The sequence below is a fragment of the Aethalodelphis obliquidens genome, unplaced genomic scaffold (assembly GCF_003676395.1).
Source record: "Aethalodelphis obliquidens isolate GAN/ISIS:26980383/991018 unplaced genomic scaffold, ASM367639v1 scaffold2, whole genome shotgun sequence".
Taxonomy (NCBI): domain Eukaryota; kingdom Metazoa; phylum Chordata; class Mammalia; order Artiodactyla; family Delphinidae; genus Aethalodelphis; species Aethalodelphis obliquidens.
Window position 1 is genome coordinate 66,614,497 of NW_020837946.1, and position 20,104 is coordinate 66,634,600.

At 37.8% G+C, this 20,104-nt stretch overlaps 1 protein-coding gene and 1 non-coding gene across 14 annotated transcripts in view; one reads left to right on the top strand and one right to left on the bottom strand.

The window, feature by feature from the left end:
* Positions 1–20,104, top strand: part of COBLL1 (cordon-bleu WH2 repeat protein like 1) — a 160,507-nt gene that overhangs the window by 51,440 nt on the left and 88,963 nt on the right. The window lies entirely within an intron of this gene.
* LOC113605280 (small nucleolar RNA SNORA42/SNORA80 family) lies at positions 2,130–2,261 on the bottom strand. Its single transcript, XR_003427138.1, has one exon. It is a non-coding gene; the product is annotated as a small nucleolar RNA SNORA42/SNORA80 family (small nucleolar RNA).

Consider the following 20,104-nt stretch of genomic DNA (forward strand, 5'->3'; position numbering starts at 1 on the left):
ATCTGTATACTTCTGAAAATTCTTACCAAGACTGCCCCCAGGTGTAAGATGCCTCTCAAACTCGAAGACATTCCTTCTACTCTTCATACGTAGCATTTAGATGAGTGCAATTTTCTTTTATCTTACATCTATGGAATGATTTAGGTACCGCTATTGCCAGGATACAGATGACAAGGCTGTGGCTCAACTTCAGTTTTGAGGTTTGGATTTTTCCTTTTAAGCAGTTGGCACCTTAAAAAGGCAGACAATTCTTTTGCTTAACAAAGAGTTCTGCTGTTACTTCCTTCAAATTCATTCTTCCTCTTCTAAGTATATGTGACCTGGTGATTATAAACAGAAAACCATATGATTTGGGGGGCCTAACTATGATTGAGTAATTAAATAACTTATGTAAAATTGTTTAACTGTCATGTAAAACTTTTCATAATATGAATTTTAAAACACACACACACACAAATCTTTAATTTGTAATTGAAAACTGCCTTTATAATGAATGACCCTAATGATGTTCATACTTCGTGCTTTATAAAGGAAAATACTTACGGTCTTATTGATTTTTCTGATGAGTAAAATGGTACTAACCTCAGCCTGCTATAAATAGGCACTGTACTTGGTTTTGAATTGCTGAATGGTTTCTCGTACACATGTCTTTCTTATTCTATGAAATACTAGGATTCTTTTTTCCTTTTTATTTCTCATCACATGTACACCCATTAATATTGGAAGGGAATTTCACGTAGAACTTAACATGGAAGCTATAAAAACAAAAATCTTTCAAAGTACAGCATGTTTCCTGGTCACTAGTGATTTGAGTCATAAGGATCCATGCAAAAACAAAGATTAATTAGGGTAAAACATTATCATAAAAGTCTCTCATTTGTTTTCCTCTAGACTTTTCTGGCAAAATAAAATGTATGTCAAAATTACATGCAAAAATACTTGAAATTAAGTCTTGTTAGCTAAAATATATCACATTTGTAAAAGATTCAGTTTTGATAGTGCTGGAAATCTAAGATGGTATAAATCCCTTCTTTCTTAGTTTTATATTTTAAAGAAAAGGCCAAAACCTTTCTTTTATAAACCACTATCATGTATCAGGGTTTTCTTCCAGCAGAAAAAAATTTTCCGTTTATTTCTACAATATAAATAGTGTGCAAGTCACCCCAGAAAGGGATATACTGGGTATTTCAGAGACCTGAATCATAATCTACTTGGGGGTAGGTCTGGCTCACAAGGGTAAATTTAAGAGTTTCTGCCCTTTGCTGCTGGGGTGGGGGGCGCGTCTAGGAGCATATTATCTCTGGACTGCTTTTGGAATTAAGGGACACAAGATAAAGGTGGTGATTCTTTTTACCCTAGGCTGAGTAGTGATCCCTGATTGGAAATTCAGTGGAGTTTCGTGGTAAGAATGTTTATGGGTGGGAACTTCAGGGTGTGTCTTCCCATGGAATGTCCACTCCAAGGAGAGGTCTGGAGTATTGTAGGCCATGGAAGGGATTAACCCTGGGGTGGGGCAGCAGTAGGTCACTTAATCTTCCCCAATACTGATTTTCGGGCAGGAGTTTTTGAAGGATAGGATCTTCACAGATAAAGAGTATGTGCTTAAAAGTGTTGTCTCCATATACACAGCATTAGTAAAAAAAAAAAAAAAAAAAAAGGATGTTTCAAAACTTTAAGTATTCCTAGAAGTCTTATTGAGCCAAAAGAACTTTTAAGTGACTTGAAAATGGAATTTTTTTCCCCCCTTATGGCATCTAGTGCTTGTTAAGTTACTTTACATATGCAATTTTAATACATAGTGTTTAGCAGTGTTTCTGTGTGGTTGGTACTGAGCTATTTGAACATTGAGGAAACTGAGGCCCAAGGTCACATAGTGAGTAAAGGAGCCTGAATTCGGCCCTAGGTATTAACTTGTGTTATATGTTTCTTAGTCGTGATGCTTTGTAAAAAGCTGACCATTTTCAGTTATGAGATAACCAAGACCCTAACTCTTCTTTCAGGAGCAAATGGGAAATTGGTTTGGGAAGTGGATCTACTCCTTACTTAAGGTAGCCTCTCTTATGCGTTTATCAAAGGAGGATTTGGATTAACAAAATAAAATAATTGAGCACTTATATATATTTTTTCCCCACTGTGCAACCCGCTTCAGTGCCTGCAGCCTACAGGCAGAAGCCGGGCAATGGTTCTGAGCCAGTTTGCTCCAGCATGGGACACTATGTGAGGCCCAGGGGGATGGGCCTGCCATAAATCCAAACCCATGCATAGCACTTATCTTTTTAAATATCTTAATACAAATGTGTAGTATCAGTTTTCAGTTTCAGAACATAAAAGAAAACCTAGCTGTTTTAAATAGAAAAGAAGGGAATGATATTGATAAAAGTGTTGGCAGTTAAGAGCAGCAGGACCTAGGCTAGGCTGTTAGGTGTGTTAACGCCTTTTATCTGGCCTGGCAGGGGCACTGCTGCTTCTGCTACAGTCAGGAAGGTGGAGAAGCTGCCCTTAGAGTATCACTGTGATGCAGAAAGAAAAAAAGTGTCCCATCCATGCTTTGCTTTTTTATACCCATGAGATTAGTTACTGGACAAAGGAGTGCTGTGGCAGCAAAACCCAGCGTCTCACAACCTTGCTTAGCTCACTTTCTTCTTCCTAATCTCGTGCCTGCATATCTAATTTGTAGACCCGTGGTTGCAAGGGAGCCTGGAAAAAGAAACGTGTAGGGTTTTGGCCTCTGTCATACAGGAAGGTACACAGGAAGGACATTGGTATGGAGGTTGAGCTCCAGTCCACTATATCCATCCTACCATTAATACCATTAAAAAAGAATCATGGCGATGGAGGAGACCTGGCTTTGTTTTCCATGACCACATTTCCTGACCTTCCTCACCTCTGACCCTCATTAAAATATCACCTTGGGGCTTTCTGGTCCTATGTCCTGTGGAAGATTTTCCAATTTTTCCAGTGTTTTGAGGGAGTACATACATAGTTGACAAGATTTTTTTTTTTCTAACAATAATTTAATTTCTGAGAAACTGCCATCATGATATGTTAGCAGCTTCTAGATATAATCTGTTTGCTGTTAGGATGAGTGTTCATTTTTTTTCCTTCCAGTTTTATTGAGATACAGTTGACATGTAGCACTTTATAAGTTTAAGGTGTACAGCATAATGATTTGACTCACATACATCACGAAATGATGACCACCGTAAGTTTAGTGAGCATCCAGTAATCTCATGTAAAAAACATTTTTTTCCTTGTGGTGAGAACACTTGGGATGTGATCTCAACTTTCATATATAACATAGAGCAGTCTTAATTATACTGATCATACTGTACATCACATCCCTAGTACTTTTTTATCGTATAACTGGAAGTTTGTACCTTTTGACCACCTTTATTCTGCCCCTCCCCACCCCTGCCTCTGGTAACCACAAAGATTTTTTTTTTTAACCATGCCATTCGGGAATTTTTTGGTGAATAAATACTTTTAAAATAAATATTTGATTAATATGTGCAGTTATACTTTTTTAAAAAAACATTTTTAGGAGGTTGGATATTATAGCAAATGGAGCAAGGGATGCTAGAGCTAAACTCTAGTTCTTAATCCCAAAGTACCGGAAAAAAGTAGTTAGTGATATAACTCTGGGAGAGTATTCAGCAGAGTACTTTTTCAAAGGTAAGCTGCAGAGAATAAAGTGTGTGTGTGCAATATAAACTTCTGTATTTATATATACCTTATTTCTGGATGGAAAGTAATTTAGATGTGGATTTTCCTGGAGATTTCTGATGGGAGTTATCTTTTGGAAAGCACATTATAAGGCAATAGTTCAAGTTATGCTAAAGTGTGGAAAGGAAGGAAGTTATTTCTAAGCTAAAATTGTGTCTTTTGGCATTGTTTTTAGTTCAGGTGCCTAAAACTGTCAAAAGCTGAATTGGCTTCTAGAGAGAAGTAGTGTCCTCCAAAACTTTCCCTCAGTGACCGTTGCTGTGTTATGTAAACCATGTTTCCTTTTCTGGAGTTCCTTGTGTAGTCTTTCCAGTTTTTTCTTTACTGATCTTCTTAAAAGTTTTTATGCTTAGTGAGCAAATATAAGATACCAGTTTCTAAGCTAAGAGAAAAAATTGAGGAAGGAGTCTTTGGTTCATGTTTAATTATAGAGAATTTGTATTCATATTTTTATCTTGATATTTGTATTTTTATCGCCTTCATCTGTTTCCTCTCAATGCATTTGAGTATAAGAAAAAAAAAAGAAAAAAAAGCACAACTGGTAAGCTAAAAAAACCAGCTGGCTGTTTTGGAAGTGTTCATGGTTATGTAATTGGCCCAATATGTATAAAACGTCCATCAACTTAAGGGCAGGAAAGTAAGTAGTAATCTTAGCTGAGCATTATCCAGTTACACTCAATTATTACTTATTTTGGAAAACGTCCTGTAAAAGGGGTAATTGCAGAGAGAATATCTGCAATTACAATCTAGATTTTGATGTGAGAAATAGGCTTGCTGATTATAGGTTTTCAGGTAGATATTTAAGTAGTAATTAAATTAATCTTCTCACCTATTCTGAAATCTGAATAGAAATAATACAATGCTAAAAATATAGAGACTTTTGAGAATTAAGGGATTGGCTAAGTATTCAGCTGTACCCTCTGAACCTCTCTACTCAGGGATAAACACATTACACACCTCCCTCTGCTTGTCCACGTTATTCATGCCCTTCAAGAACATTGTGTTTCCTTTGGAAGATAGTCATTCTCCTAAGCACAGAGGTAATACCAATACTAGCTTTTCCCTGTGCCCTGTTTTTGCTTTATATTCTGTACTCTTGCCAGAGGGGATATAAAAAGTCAAGAATCTTACTGCCTTAGAGATTGATACCAATTCTCACTACTTTGGAGATTGATACTGTCTGGCCAAACACTCTTGGCCATGTAAACCATGTTTTCTTTTCTGGAGTTCCTTGTGTAGTCTTTCCATCTTTTTTCTTTACTTATCTTCTTAAAAGTTTTTATGCTTAGTTAGTAAAATAATAAGATACCAGTTTATAAGTTAACAGAAAAATAGCTGCCCTTCCCCTGCCAGTTTTTTCTCAGTCACTCTAAACTGTCATCATGATCTCTATTAAGATGGAGTATTTGACTCATCCAGTACCCTATCTTAATGTTTTGTGTGTGTGTTTTCTTTTAATTAAAAAAACAAAAACAAAAGCCCCCTCTATTGTGGTCCTGCCAACTATCTCCTTTGTTGCTACTGGAATTAGCATACCTCTGAAACGATAAAGTCAGAAATTTCACTCACCCTACAGATTCTTTTTTTTCTTTTAAAATTTTTATTCATTTGTTTATTTATTTTTGGCTGCATTGGGTCTTCATTGCTGCGCATGCACGAGCTTTCTCTAGTTGTGGTGAGCGGGGGCTACCCTTCGTTGTGGTGTGTGGGCCTCTCACTGCAGTGGCTTCTCCGTTGTTGTGGAGCACGGGCTCTAGGTGCGTGGGCTTCAGTAGTTGTGGCTCGCAGGCTCAGTAGTTGTGGCTCATGGGCTCTAGAGCGCAGGCTCGGTAGCTGTGGCACACGGGCTTAGTTGCTCTGCGGCATGTGGGATCTTCCTGTACCAGGGCTCAAACCCGTGTCCCCTGCATTGGCAGGCGGATTCGTTTTTTTTTGTTTTTTTTTTTTTGCGGTACGTGGGCCCCTCACTGTCGTGGCCTCTCCCGCTGCGGAGCACAGGCTCTGGACACGCAGGCTTCGCGGCCATGGCTCACAGGCCCAGCCGCTCCGCGGCATGTGGGATCTTCCCACGCTGGGGCACGAACCCGCGTCCCCTGCATCAGCAGGCAGACTCTCAACCACTGCGCCACCAGGGAAGCCCGGCAGGCGGATTCTTAACCACTGCGCCACCAGGGAAGTCCTCTACAGAGTCTTATCCTCTCTTTCCTACTAAACCCATTCTACTACTCTTTACATCTCTTCTTATATGTTTTTAGTTATCTGGCTTCTTATGCATTTATTTCTCTGTTCTGTCTAACCTCCCAGGTCAGTCATTTAAACTGCCTTCAATAGCCAGCTCAGTTTCAAGTTTTCTTTTCTCCCTAGACAAACTTTGGCTCAACATGCCACCAACCGTAAACCTGAATCAGCCGAAATTATAATATCCCCCTTTTCAGTCCTCCAGCTAGTGGGTGCTACTGGAGGGAGAAAGTGGGCCTGGATAACCTGGTGGCAGATTCTCTGCATATATCTCATGTAATTTTCTGAACCTCCATGGAAGTTACTGTTATCATCTTTTTCTACATTTAAAAAAAAAAGAAAAAAAGAAGAAGAAGATGCCAAGTTGATTTGAATCCAGGCCTTCTGATGCACGGTAGTTCAATAGATGCAGTAGTTCCAAATGTCACGTCTGCACATCAATCTTTCTTGGGGAAGAAAGTCTCTCTTCCCCTGATTGTCAAAAAAGACTCCTGGGCTTCACTCTGGGTCAGCTTTAAGCCATGGTCTTCATAGCAATTCCTATGACCAGAGTAATGCCAGCCTCCAATTGGTTTGGGCTTGAATTATTGTCAATCACAGTAGTAAGGTTGTGAGATTTTCGCCGCTTATTTTAGGCCATTAGGGCCCACTTATGTGGCTAGCTTATGGAAATCAATCCCCCCTAGTCACCAGAACTGCTAAACTGTACAAGAAGTATGAAATAGATATTGAGGAAGCAACTGACAAGAGTCTGTTATGGTGGCTGTTATTTTTATTCCCTATAACGAAAGGGCTTCTTACACTTTCAAATTCTAATAGTTTATTTCAGATTTTGTTACAGAAATTAAGACTAAATCATAAGAGAGGAACATCTGAAATCAATAATAGAGCAATTTTGTGGGTTTTACTTTCTCCAGAAGCCTCATATGGGTCTAGGGAAAGTTTTTTTTTTTTTAATTTATTTATTTTTATTTTTGGCTGCCTTGGGTCTTTGTTGCTGCGCGCGGGCTTTTTCTAGTTGCGGCGAGCGGGAGCTACTCTTTGTTGCGGTGCGTGGGCTTCTCATTAGGTGGCTTCTCTTGTTGCAGAGCACAGGCTCTAGGCGCACGGGCTTCAGTAGTGTGGCACTCGGGCTCAGTAGCTGTGGCTCACGGGCTGTAGAGCACAGGCTCAGTAGTTGTGGCACAGCGGCTTAGTTGCTCCGCGGCATGTAGTATCTTCCCGGACCGCGGCTCAAACCCGTGCTCCCTGCATTGGTAGGTGGATTCTTAACCACTGCACCACCAGGGAAGCCCATGTGTTCAAATACTCTTGATTTATTTCTCCATGCAGCAAGGACAACTTTGTTAACTAGAATTATTTTTATACTTAGGAAAACTGTAAATTGAACTTAAGACATAATATTCATCTGAAAAGTTAGATGTATTATCTTTTAAATGTCACTGCTTCATTTCAGTCCCTTTATTACCATTAGCTTCCTATTTTATACATGGCTGGTGTAAAAAGTCTGCCTTTTGGGGAGAGGAGGTTAGGATTTCCTCTAGCTATGTTTTTATTTATTTTTTATTATTGTTTTTTTTTTTTGCGGTACATGGGCCTCTCACCGCCGCGGCCTCTCCCATCGCGGAGCACAGGCTCCGGACGCGCAGGCTCAGCGGCCATGGCTTACGGGCCCAGCCGCTCCGTGGCATGTGGGATCTTCCCGGATTGGGGCGCGAACCCGTGTGCCTTGCATCGGCAGGCGGACTCTCAACCACTGCGCCACCAGGGAAGCCCCTCTAGCTATGTTTTAATTGAGGAAGACCTCAGCTGTTGCCCATATATCAGCTTCCTATTTTCTTCCTGGAGAATAAGCCTCAGATGTTATTTTTCCTTTCTTGGGCTCAAACACCACTGAAAACACCCCAGCGAGTAGATAGCATAGTTAAACGATGACTGGAAATTCTGTACAAGGTTTATTTTTGCTACCATAGCAACTACTAGCAATTGCATTGCCTCTCACTTTTGGATCTCCTAGCACACAGGAAAACATTTGATGTAACTTCCCCTGCTGGAAGTTGTGGCTCTCCCTGTTTCATCATAAAGAGCTATTGTTTTTTTTCCTTTAAGAAAACAAAACAAACAAAAACACAAACAAAAAAACCCAACTCTAAATCTTTGACTACTTCAATTCATTCATGAGGGTCTCTAGAAGTTTTCTCATGAATGTCTAAATACCCTTATTTTTATATCCGTTTACTTTTTATATTCATCATTTTAAAAATCATTTATTGACCCTTCTGGTACCAATGAAATTGAAAAATGAAAACGACAAATTTCCTGCCCTAAAGGAATCCACAGTGTAGGAAGGGAAACAGATAAATGCTTCATAAGTATCATATAGAGCTTTTGCACTCTGATTACTTGTGAATGGCCTCTGCTAAGGGCCTAGTGAACACAGGGCAGGGGGCTAGAATGTTCCACTGGGAGGAAGGGGGATGGGTTAGGATGTCTTCTCAGAGGGATTAACATTAGAACTGGCTTGTTAGGGACTTCCCTGGCGGTCCAGTGGTTAAGACCCCACACTTCCACTGCAGGGGGTATGAGTTCCATCCCTGGTCAGGGAACTAAGATCCTGCATGCTGCACGATGTGGCAAAAAAAAAAAAAAAAGAACTGGCCTTTTAGAAGGAGTGCTTTGGACAATGGATGTGCACACATCACCAAAGGAATTCATGGAAGCAGCCATGCAAAATAATTATATATGTGAACACCTTCTATATGCTTTAGCAGTGTGTAAGGAACTTGGGAGGACTAAAGAGATATCTATGAATTATTTTGAAAGAATGGAACTTAAAATTTAGTTAGAGATACAAAATACAGACCTGAAAATAGAACAGTAAGACAATCTAGGATTATAAGTATTGTCAAGTGTTTATGGTGTGGCTTCTGCATCTGTGCCTGTGGGGATAGCACTCCCTTCTTCAAGGGTCTTAAAGTGTATTTGGGAATATAAAACACACATAAATGAAACTTTAGCATTTTAGTCAGTCCATAAAATTAATATGAATGAAATTAGAGATCAGTGCTGTGAACACTATGAAATGAGAGAAACCATCATGAGTTGAGGAGAGAAAAGAATCCTGAGAAGGTTACAGTGGTCCACTTGGACCTGCTGCTTCTCTTCTTCATGGCCTAGTTTGGCGCCTAGAAAGAGTGTAACAATATCCACTCCCATCAGTGGTGTTTGATGGTTTGAACTTCTCTTGCTGCAAGATTAGAATGTCTGATGCCATTATCTCTTAATCTTTGATGTGTTTGGAATGTCTGAGATGGAGGAAGAGATTTTAGTGTTTGGTTCTGGCCAGCCCAGCCAGGGCACGTGTTTCTGACACTGATTAACTGGATGGCCTTTTTCAGGGCCACGGCCCACAACCTGAGAGGTATGCACCCTGCCTTTCTGAGAGACCTGTGGAATGTTGGCATCTATTGTTGGATTATTGCTGTGGAAGTCCAAAAATACATAGTCGTCATACTCACATACTAATCTTACCTTTGTATAATATAAGAAAAAAATGTTGGAAAGTGACAGTTTACTGAACTATTGATAACTTTTTAAAAACAAATTTATTTATTTTATTTACTTTAGTTTTGGCTGCATTGGGTCTTCGTTACTGTGTGCTGGCTTTCTCTAGTTGGGGTGAGTGGGGGCTACTCTTCATTGCGGTGCACGGGCTTCTCATTGCGGTGGCTTCTCTTGTTGCGGAGTGCGGGTTCTAGAGCACAGGCTCAGTAGTTGTGGTGCACGAGCTTAGTTGCTCCGTGGCTTGTGGGATCTTCCCAGACCAGGGATCGAACCCGTGTCCCCTGCATTGGCAGGCAGATTCTCAACCACTGCGCCACCAGGGAAGCCCAACTATCGATAACATTTTAAACCTAGCCATTTTATTTTATATATAACTTTCTTTGGGAAGTTATAATTTTCTAGGAGATAAAACTTATACTTGCAATAGATTTTCTTACTATTTCAAACATTCTAATATGTTCAACTTTTGTTAAACATTATGATTAAGTGGTATATTAATAGACATGTTACCTTTATATCCTAATTGCTGTTATGAGGTGTAAATCTTTCATCAGAAATCTACTTGTTATGTTAATAGCAGTCTTAAAATATCTGGCTGCTTTTTTTAATTGTGATAGAATACACATAACATAAAATTTACCATTTTAACTATTTTAATGTGTATAATGTAGTAGCATTTAATACATGTACAGTGGTGTGCAACCACAACTATCCAGTTCCAGAACATTCATCATCACCCCCAAAAGGAAACCCATACCCATTAAGCAGTCACTCCACATCCTCCCTCCCCAGCTCCCGGCAACCACTAATCTGTTTTCTGTTTGGTTTTTGATGTATATACTTCGATGTCATAGCTTGCAAAATAATGGAAGTACTCTGGTTTGATCCTTATTGCTCAGTTTATATAGTGGTATAATAAAACTTCTCAGTTTGTTAGACTGATTTTCTGATCAGGTGAGTATTTTTTTAAAAAATATATTAACGGGAATTCCCTGGTGGTCCAATGGTTAGGACTCCATACTTTCATTGCCGAGGGCGCGGGTTTGATCCCTGGTCGGGGAACTAAGATCCCACAAGCCATGCGGCACAGCCAAAAAACCCCACAAAACCAAAAAACACCAAAACCCAAAAAACATTAACCATCATAGAGAGTTTATTTAAGGATAAGCAGCTCTATTTTAGAAATTTTCTTTAATATTAAAACATAAGTAATTCTATTAATGGAGTAAAACAACCTCACAGAATTGGAAATAAGTAGGTCAGGCATTTTCTTAAACTTTTATAATACTGAGAATGAACGGCTATAACTGTGCTAGCCATCAAGGTTATTCACACTTTTGTAATCTGTGGAAATCTAAAACTGTGAAACATAAAAGTAAAAGGCAATGCAGGGCTTCCCTGGTGGCGCAGTGGTTGAGAGTCCGCCTGCCGATGCAGGGGACACGGGTTTGTGCCCCGGTCCGGGAAGATCCCACATGCTGCGGAGTGGCTGGGCCCGTGAGCCATGGCCACTGGGCCTGCGTGACCGGAGCCTGTGCTCTGTAGTGGGAGAGGCCACAGCAGTGAGAGGCCCGCGTGCCGCAAAAAAAAAAAAAAAAAAAAAAGTAAAAGGCAATGCAGAGTAACAGATGAATTAAAAGTATCATCTAAATGAAAAAATGTCCTAAATTACAAGGATAAAAATTCCCTTTTTCTCTACTGTATATAGTCTTCTCTGAGGCTAAAGAAAAAATACCATTATAAAATAATATATGAGTTTGTTCAGGTTTAAAAATTATATGCATTGATAATACATGATATTATCAATTTATTTAGAAAAGCATTTTTACTTTTTCCTTAAAAAGCAGTAGTGACATTTGAATACCTAGTTACGCTCTTGATATCTGTTGAAAAGTATCTGTTTTATTGGTTTTCTCTGTGCGTGTAGTTCCTTTATGCCTTCTAAAAAAAAAAAAACGTTTTGAGCACAGAGTGCTTATAGATACACTCTTTCACAGTGAAGCCCTTTGAAACAAAATCAGGTGGGAAGATTTAATTTGGAGCACATTTGGAATTAAATTTGACTTTAAATTTAGCGGGCAAGAGCATAGGTCTAGAGTCAGACTGCTTGGGTTCAAATCTTGCCCCTCAGTTGTACTACTTCATTGACAAGACTCTCTAAGTAGTTCTTATCCTTAAGTATCTTGCAAACAGGCAGAGTGCCTGTTTGCGGGTTGTTGTGAGGAGAGTGAAACGGGGCCTGAGGAGCATTGTACAAAGAGCCTGCTGTGCAGTAAGTGTCCAGTGGATGTGAGCCAGTCCTTAGCCCCATGATGATGTCAAAGCATTCTTTATCTAAAAATTAAAATGTTAGTCCAACATTTGTACAACTCATTAGGAGCAACTTTATTTTCAGCACCCTTTCACAAAACTGTTCCAACCCCTCTCCTTAAGTATCCACATACTTTTTTTCTTTGGACATGGGCTGTTATTGTGATGTTTTTGTCATATAGATATGAGGCACCTAAAAAATAAGACTTTCTGATTAAAAAAAAGTCTAATCATTTAACACAAAGTAGATAAATGGCTATTTTCTATGCATTATTCATTGTGATCTACGTATAAGGTGTTGAATCTTGTTTTCATGTTTCTGATTTTAAAGTCGTGAAAATTACTTTTACAATTAAAATGCAACATTGTGCAGTTCAGAATATTACAGAGGAGAACATATTACTACTCACCGCTGGTGAAATTCTGGAGGGGTGTATGTGTATTTAAAATTTTCCCAAGATGAAAGAAACACCAAGGGGAAAATATGCACATCACAGGCAAGATATTCTTAAAGGGTGTCTGTTCTAGAGTTTGACGAAGTGGAAGAACACATTATGAACTGGAAATTATATTTACCCCTTGCCCAGAGACCTCACAAGGTGACAACGTATCTTCTTGAAAACACAACATCTCCACTATGTCTTTGCTTACCCTGCCTTTGGATTTCCACTTAGCCTGGCGGAGACACTGGCAGCACCGCCCAGGGCAAACAGTATTTAGGTTTCTAAATCAGGCACAAAGCTGAAAATACACAAAAGTGGAGTGGTTGCTAAATAAATAGGAGTCCTGCAGCTCCTGTCCATACTTTGTGGTGATGATGTCTTTGTAGAGCTCATAACCCAGTATCCTGGCAGTCAAGGAAAATAATATTTAATTCTTCAACTAATGTTTAATTATTAATTATTTTCCAAGAGGAAGCCACACTAAAAAAGTTGGTCTAGGAAAAGCCCTCATGAAAAATCTCAAAACTTTTCCATGTGACTCACTCAGAATCCCTTAAAAAAAAAAAAAAAAATATATATATATATATATATATGTGTGTGTGTGTGTGTGTGTGTGTGTGTGTATCTTTAAGTTTAAATTGACTACTAACTTATAAATTAAAAAAATTTTAAACTGATTTACCTCTTTTTTAAAGGGGGAATTGAATAGAATTACTTTCTAAATTGTTTACTACAAAGGTCTGCTTATGTTCTCTTTGGGGCATTAGAAAGCTCAATAAGTGTTTGCCATTTCAGTGCTGCAGGCACTGTGCTGAGGACTTTCTCTATATTACTCCTGAGTACACATTACTACCACCCCATTTCACAGATGAGGACCTAAGATAGAGTGAGGATAAGTAACTTGTCCTGGATCACACAGCCACTTAGTGACTAGGCTGGGAATCAGCCTAGGTGGTCAGCTCTATCTTGATAGACTGCCCCACATTTAGCAAAAGTAGCACTTTGCTTGGATTGTAGGACAGGGGAGTGATGCTGTAAATATGTACCTAAACTAAAAAAGGAATAAAAGTTATCATAACTTTACCCCATAAAATATGAAAAGTGCATGAGGCAAGCTTTGTTCTCAACAGGCCTCACACCTCAGGAGCAGTACAACAGGAGAACTTTCCACAGATGGAGGCCTGACCCACATTTCCCACCTGCACATCTCTTACTTTGCTTTTAGTTTTGCATCTAAACTAGTGGAGCTCAATCCCCAAAACTCTTCTTCTTTCCTCCTAGACTGAATTACTGGGACAGTGACTGGTGGAGGAGCCCTGGTGTGTACGGTCTCTGTTGCAGGAGCTGAAGGGCCTTGTTGGCAGAGGTGCTCGCAGGGGACCCTCCTGCTCTGAGGACACAGCCCTGCCTGGGCCTGAGTGTCTGTGGGAGGCTGGGAGATGTCCTGCAGTGAAAAGACTGACAAGGTATCTCTTGTCAGAATTTAGATTCTGAAGGGAGCTGGTTTTGCGGGGGACAGCCAGACCAACAAAACATACAAAGAAAAATAACAGTGATATGTGTTTTGAAGAGAATTAAAATAGGGTGATGTGACAGCAACTGCTTTGCTACTGTAGATGAGATCCTTGAAAGTCTACAACAAGCTGAGATCTCAGTGATGAGGAAAGTTCAAAGGGAAAAGCATCCCAGGTCTTGGGAACAGCAAAGGCAAGGCTGTTAAGACTGGGAAGGCTTATGGATAATAGGCCTACAAGAAAGCCAAGCCTGCTGGGGCACAGGGGGCTATGAAAGCACTGTGAGGGCCTGAGAGGGCCAGTCTTGTTGGGCTTCATTCAAGGATGAGGCTTTTGGGATTCATTCTTAGAGCTGTAGGAAGCCTTTGGAGGATTTAAAACAGGGAATAATGAATTGATAGTTTATGTTTTAAAATGATCACTGTGGAAGTTTTTGGAAGAGATTGGATTGTGGCGTGAGCGCAGAGGCAGGGAGACTAGTGGCTTTGCCGGTGGGAGGGGGTGGTGGGTGGACCTGGGATGGTTGTAGTGGAGATTGAGTATATGGATGCAGCATCTATTTCGGACTAAATGTGGGCAATGAGGGAAAGAGAGGACTCGAGTTTAATTCTTAGGTTTTTGGCTTGAGTGGGGCTGTTTATTGAGATGGGAAAGACTCAGGGAGGAGAGACAAAGATTTCACTTTTGGCATTGTCAAGTTTAGGATGCCTAATTAGATAGCGACTGGGAGATGTAAAGAAAATGGGTAGCAGTACCCAGGTAGGGTGACCATGCAATTGATTGTGCAGCCGGGGACACCTTTGAGAGTGAAAGGAGGGTGGAGTGGGATTTGGATTTTAAATACTAAAGCTGGGACAACAAAGGCAAATCGGGACTGTCTTGGCAAAGTGGAATGTATGACATGTAGGAATCTGCTTCCAGGCAAAGATTTCAGGACTGACAGTATCAGATGTTTAGAATACTACGAAGAAGTCAAGGGAGATAAGAATGGAGAAGAGGCCTCTTCTTCAATATCCACCAAAATAACGAGCATCACTCGTGATGATAAAAGCATAGGACAGCCTTATCTTAGTGGGGTTAGGGGGTGGCAGCCAGATGGGTGTGGACTTCTGAGTGGATACAAGGTAAGAAAATAGAGATGGAAACTACAGTTACTCTTTTAAAGAGGTTTTGTTGTGGCCAGGGATGTTGGCGAAAAATATCTAGAGACTCAGAACACTGAGTCTCATCAAAACCCGAAAGGAAGTCCCAGAACTTCCCAGTGGAAGTTCTCAGTTTTATTTTAGGCTACAGCTGTGTGAGATTCAATATTGCACATATGGAAGAAGAACTAATGCTTCTATTAGTGAAAATAATGCTTCTATTAGTGAAAATAATGGGACATGTAATTTTGGATCAAAGTTTCTTTTGTTTTTATTTGAATAATCTGTATTTGATTTTGAATATCCTAGAAAGATCTGAATTGTTGCAAAGATGAACTTTGATTTAAAAAAGGACTGACTATAAAGCTTACCCTTTCAGATTACACTTGATTCACATCAGGGCTCATATCGTTCTGGATTAGTGGGGTGAAGCCGTGTAACTCAAGTATCAGCTTCCATTGACTGTATCGGGGTTTCCATGTAGAAAATGGTGCTTGTCTTGAACCAACTGGAGCATCTGCAGGGAATTTACCTGTTTCTTTTTCCTTTTTACAAAATTAAATGACTGATCTTTTCTTGAATCTGATTTCTTCACACTATCTACAAATAATTGTTTCATTACTATTATATGGATGTGTTTCTTAACACTACCGTCTAATGATTAAATTATCTAGTAAGTTGTTGCTTAAATTTTTTAAAAAATTGCCTATGTTGAGAATCTGCAAGTATTTATAACTTTATAAAGGAGACAAAAACATTGAGTTCTCCGGTTTTAAAATTGCTTGGTAAGGAGTTACTTTTAAAACTACCGTGCAAAACACATTCTCTTCAGAAAAAGGACCTGTGAAAATGTTACACGATCATTCCCGGAATGATTTTGTAAGACCAGTGAATTCCTTCTTTTACATATTTGCCAGAGGTAAGGAGTGCCTGGCACTTAACACACATGATAAACAGAAGAGTCAGTAACAGGACAGGAAAGTCGGTTTAACATTCTCGAAGTGTAAATAGTCAAAGGAGCAGTACTGTTTCATAGAGACTTTCTGAAAGAATTGTAAGTATATATGATTTGTAAAACTTTTATAGTAATTTCACATTTTCTAATCATCTGCTTTTAAAAATGGTCTAATATTTTCCTTTGAACTATTATTACTCAAAAATTTTTAACGTGTGTGAGAACCATCAGAATTTTTATAGAAAAGGCTGAAGATTTTTTGGGTTTTTGAATTGATGTTTTGGAGACTAAATTACCTGATTTCTTTTCCTTGACACATTTAAATGTATGGGCAATGATGTGACTTATGCTTGTTTGAGAAGAAAAAAATTATATAATAATTCATTAAACTCCATGTATATATAAAATCAATTACTGCTGTTCATTTCTGTTCTTGATAACTTTCGAGCTTTAAGATGTGGTAAAATTTCTTCAAATTGTCATGAACATTTCAGTAAGCAGTATGATAATTATACTTATCTAGGGTTTTCACTTTTACAAAGTACTAATCACTTTCTTTTTTAATACTCACAAGAACCCTGTAAAGCAGACTTTGGATGTTTTCTTCATTCAACATCAGTAAACAAGAAAGCTGAGATTCAGAGGTGTGAAGTTACTTAACAGAGAAGTTCAAACTAGAATGAAGCATTTTGATCCCTAGATTTGGGCTCTTTCCCTTATACCGTCCTGGCATGGGACCTCTCTGTATTAACACCCCTTTAGGTAGTGAGTAAAAACAGCATTTAGTAAAATTTACCTGAATTAAAAAAAAACGCACGCAAAAAACCCAATGGTTAACACATTACTCTTAGAGCAGACCCTGAATGTAATATTAACTCTGTCAGCATGTAATGGGAATAAGAAAGTTGCTAGTGGAAATTCTGACTTAGCTGGTCCTTGATTACATATAACCTTGCTTGCTTAACTAACCAAAGGACACGGCTTGACTCATCACTTCACTTAGAGTACTGTACTTCTTTTGTAAAAATTTGAAAATATGATTTGTAAAACTTTTAAAATAATTTCATATTTTCTAATCATCTGCTTTTAAAAATGGTCTAATATTTTCCTTTGAAAATATTTATTCTCTTTTAAAAGGCCATACTAACCCCAATAAAGATGTTAAAAAAATAAAAATAAAATAAAGGCCATACTAACCTCATCCCTTAAATAGAGCCTGGCATTATATAATCTTAGATGAAATGTGAAAATGAGTCTTTTTGTATATGATAAAATTTGGGGGTAGAATATCTGTGGAGATTTGGTGACTTAAAAAAATAAGATGAAAAATGTGAGCTAGCATTGTCTTGTGGTGGAAACAATTTTTTTCTTGCTTTATTGAGATATAATTGACATATAACATTGTGTAAGTTTAAGGTGTACAGCATGTTGATTTGATACACTTATTTATTGCAAAAGGATTACCACCGTAGCTTTAACTAACACCATTACCATTTCTTTATGGTGAGAACATTTAAGATCTACTCTCTTAAAACCTTTCAAGTATGTAATAGATTATTATTGGCTATAGTCACCATGTTGTACGTTAGATTTCCAGAACTTATTCATCTTATAACTGGAAGTTTGTACTCTTTGACCAACATCTCCTATTTTCTCTACTCTTTAGCCATGGTTAACACCATTTAGTGTCTGTTTCTCTGAGTTCAGCTGTTTTAGATTCCACATGTAAATGGTATCATACAGTATTTGTCTTTCTCTGTCTGATTTATTTCACTTAGCATAATGCCCTCAAGGTCCAGTCATGTAGCCACAAATGACAGGATTTCCCTTTTTCTCCTAGCTGAATTGTATTCTGTTATATATATGTAATAGGTTATATCTATAAATATATCTATATCTATCTATCTATCTATATAGCTGTGTCACATCTTCTTTATCCATTCATCCATTGATAGACATTTAGGTTGTTTCCATATCTTAGCTATTGTGAATAATGTTTAAATGAACATGCAAGTGCAGATATTTCTTTGATATCCTCTTTTTATTTCCTTTGGATAGATACCCGGAAGTCATATGCTAGATCATATGGTAGTTCTGTTTTGAATTTTCTGAGGAAGATCCATACTGTTTTCCATAGTGGCTGCACCAATTTACTTTTCCACCAACAGTGCATAAAAGTATTACTTATAACATAGATGTTTAATATTTAAAGAAGTCTTCTTAGAAATGATAAGATTATAAAAACCTTAGAGAGTAGAGAAGAAGTAACAATTATTTGTACCTAGGAAAGATTTTACATGTTTCAAATTATAAATCAACTTGCTATTATAAAATATATCTTAAATCTGGAAAATAATTTGTGTGATAGAATCAAAGTGTTTATATATATATATATATTTTTTTTTTAACAAGGGCTATGTTTCTAAATACCTTGTAGAAATCTGACTTGCATAATTCAAATTTAGTTTTCCCATGGAAATAAATACATGAGATTTATATTTTTCCAATTTCACTCACAAAGAAACCTTATCATACTTAAGGTTCACATAAGTCAAAATAACAAAAAATGCAATATCATATTTTATCTCCCTTGTTTGTTATTGTTATTATCTCCCTCTGGTTAACTGCTGCTAAACACACACTGAGGATTAAAAACTAAACAAATCCATTTATCCATGTAGGCCATGGGGTCAGATAGTTGAGTCTATAAATAAGCAGATTTAATGATGCCATTAATAAGGAAGAGGAGAATGTACTTCTCCAGTGTCTTGTTTACTCCCACTAAGCATATGTTCTTTAGAAAGCAAATTACTGAATCAGATGGAATAGGAAAAACTAAGGTGAGTAATAGAATTATTTAACACAAAGTCATTATACATTCAACATTAAGAGCATAATTATATTCCATGTTCATGTTTGAAATGATTATGCATTAATCTTTAGAATTAAATTTGGGTATTTTCTGCAGAATCTTGGAGTTATATAGTTATGACTTTAAATGGATTGTGTGGATGCCTTCTTATCACTCATTAACCTTGTCAAAAGAAAGAGGAGAGTTATTTGTACAAAGACAGATTGCACTGGTTAGTCTATATATATATATGGAGATGTACAACTAGAAACTCATTTTTTCTAAACCCCACAGTTTCAACCTTCCCACAGTGCTGTCCCTGGTAACGACTCTCTTTCTCCCCTTTCCTTTTTTTTTTTTTGAACTTCAGCCTATTGTCAATTATGTCATTGAACTCTGAAGTCATATGGAAAGTCCCTGGTAATTCTATTTGTCAGGGTAACTTGTTTGTTAACAGTTTTCACTTTGTAAAAAATGTACCTACGGAAGCTCTTCTTTCCCCCCCCCCCAAAGAGAAACTCTTTGGAAAACAATGTAAAACTGTTGTTTAAACAAACAAAAAAATTGGATGGAGTATTAAATTGATGACTGGTTACATTTGATTGAGGGTTTCTTGGTTTTTTTGTTTGAGAATTACTCTTGTGGAATCACATAAAGATGATTTACCAGTTTTCATAGTGAATTGGAAAAAAGGTTGTTGGTCAAAGTTACCTGTCATTTCTTGAAGGGCAGATATCAATACATTAAAAGAGATCTCATCTAATTCATGAAAATATGCAATAGTCTATCAAAGAGAAATAGAAAAAGGATGTCGTTTTGCTTTTGAGATAAAATATAAATAACATTCTTTATCTTTTCTAGTTTTTATTTTTTTTTACTTTTATAGTTTTCCTAAATGTAAAAATAACATGGGAATGGTGCTTAAGAAATTTGGGAGACAAAAAGGAGAATGTAATGGTCTTTTTGTGAGATCACTGCAATAAATATATCCAATTAGTTTTTATTTTAGGATCAAAAAGTGAATGTGTTGTTATTATTTTAGCTCTTTTATCTTGGCATTTATAATAACAGGACCACACCTATTATACCAGAATTCTTGTGTTAAAAAAAAAGTTGTTAATGGCTTTGATATTCTAAAAGCTATTTTTGAACAAAATGTTTGCTAAGACTTTGTGCTGTATTGACCACCAGTACTTGGCATGTTATATATGCCTTTGTTTCTAGTTCCACCTATTTCCTCAGGGAAAGTTTATATAAATGAGACTACTGTATATTTCTTTGTCATTTCCTTCTGTTGTTTCTCAGGAGGAAGAGTTGCAATGGATTTTACAGTATTTCTACACTACATTATCTACCTTTCTGTG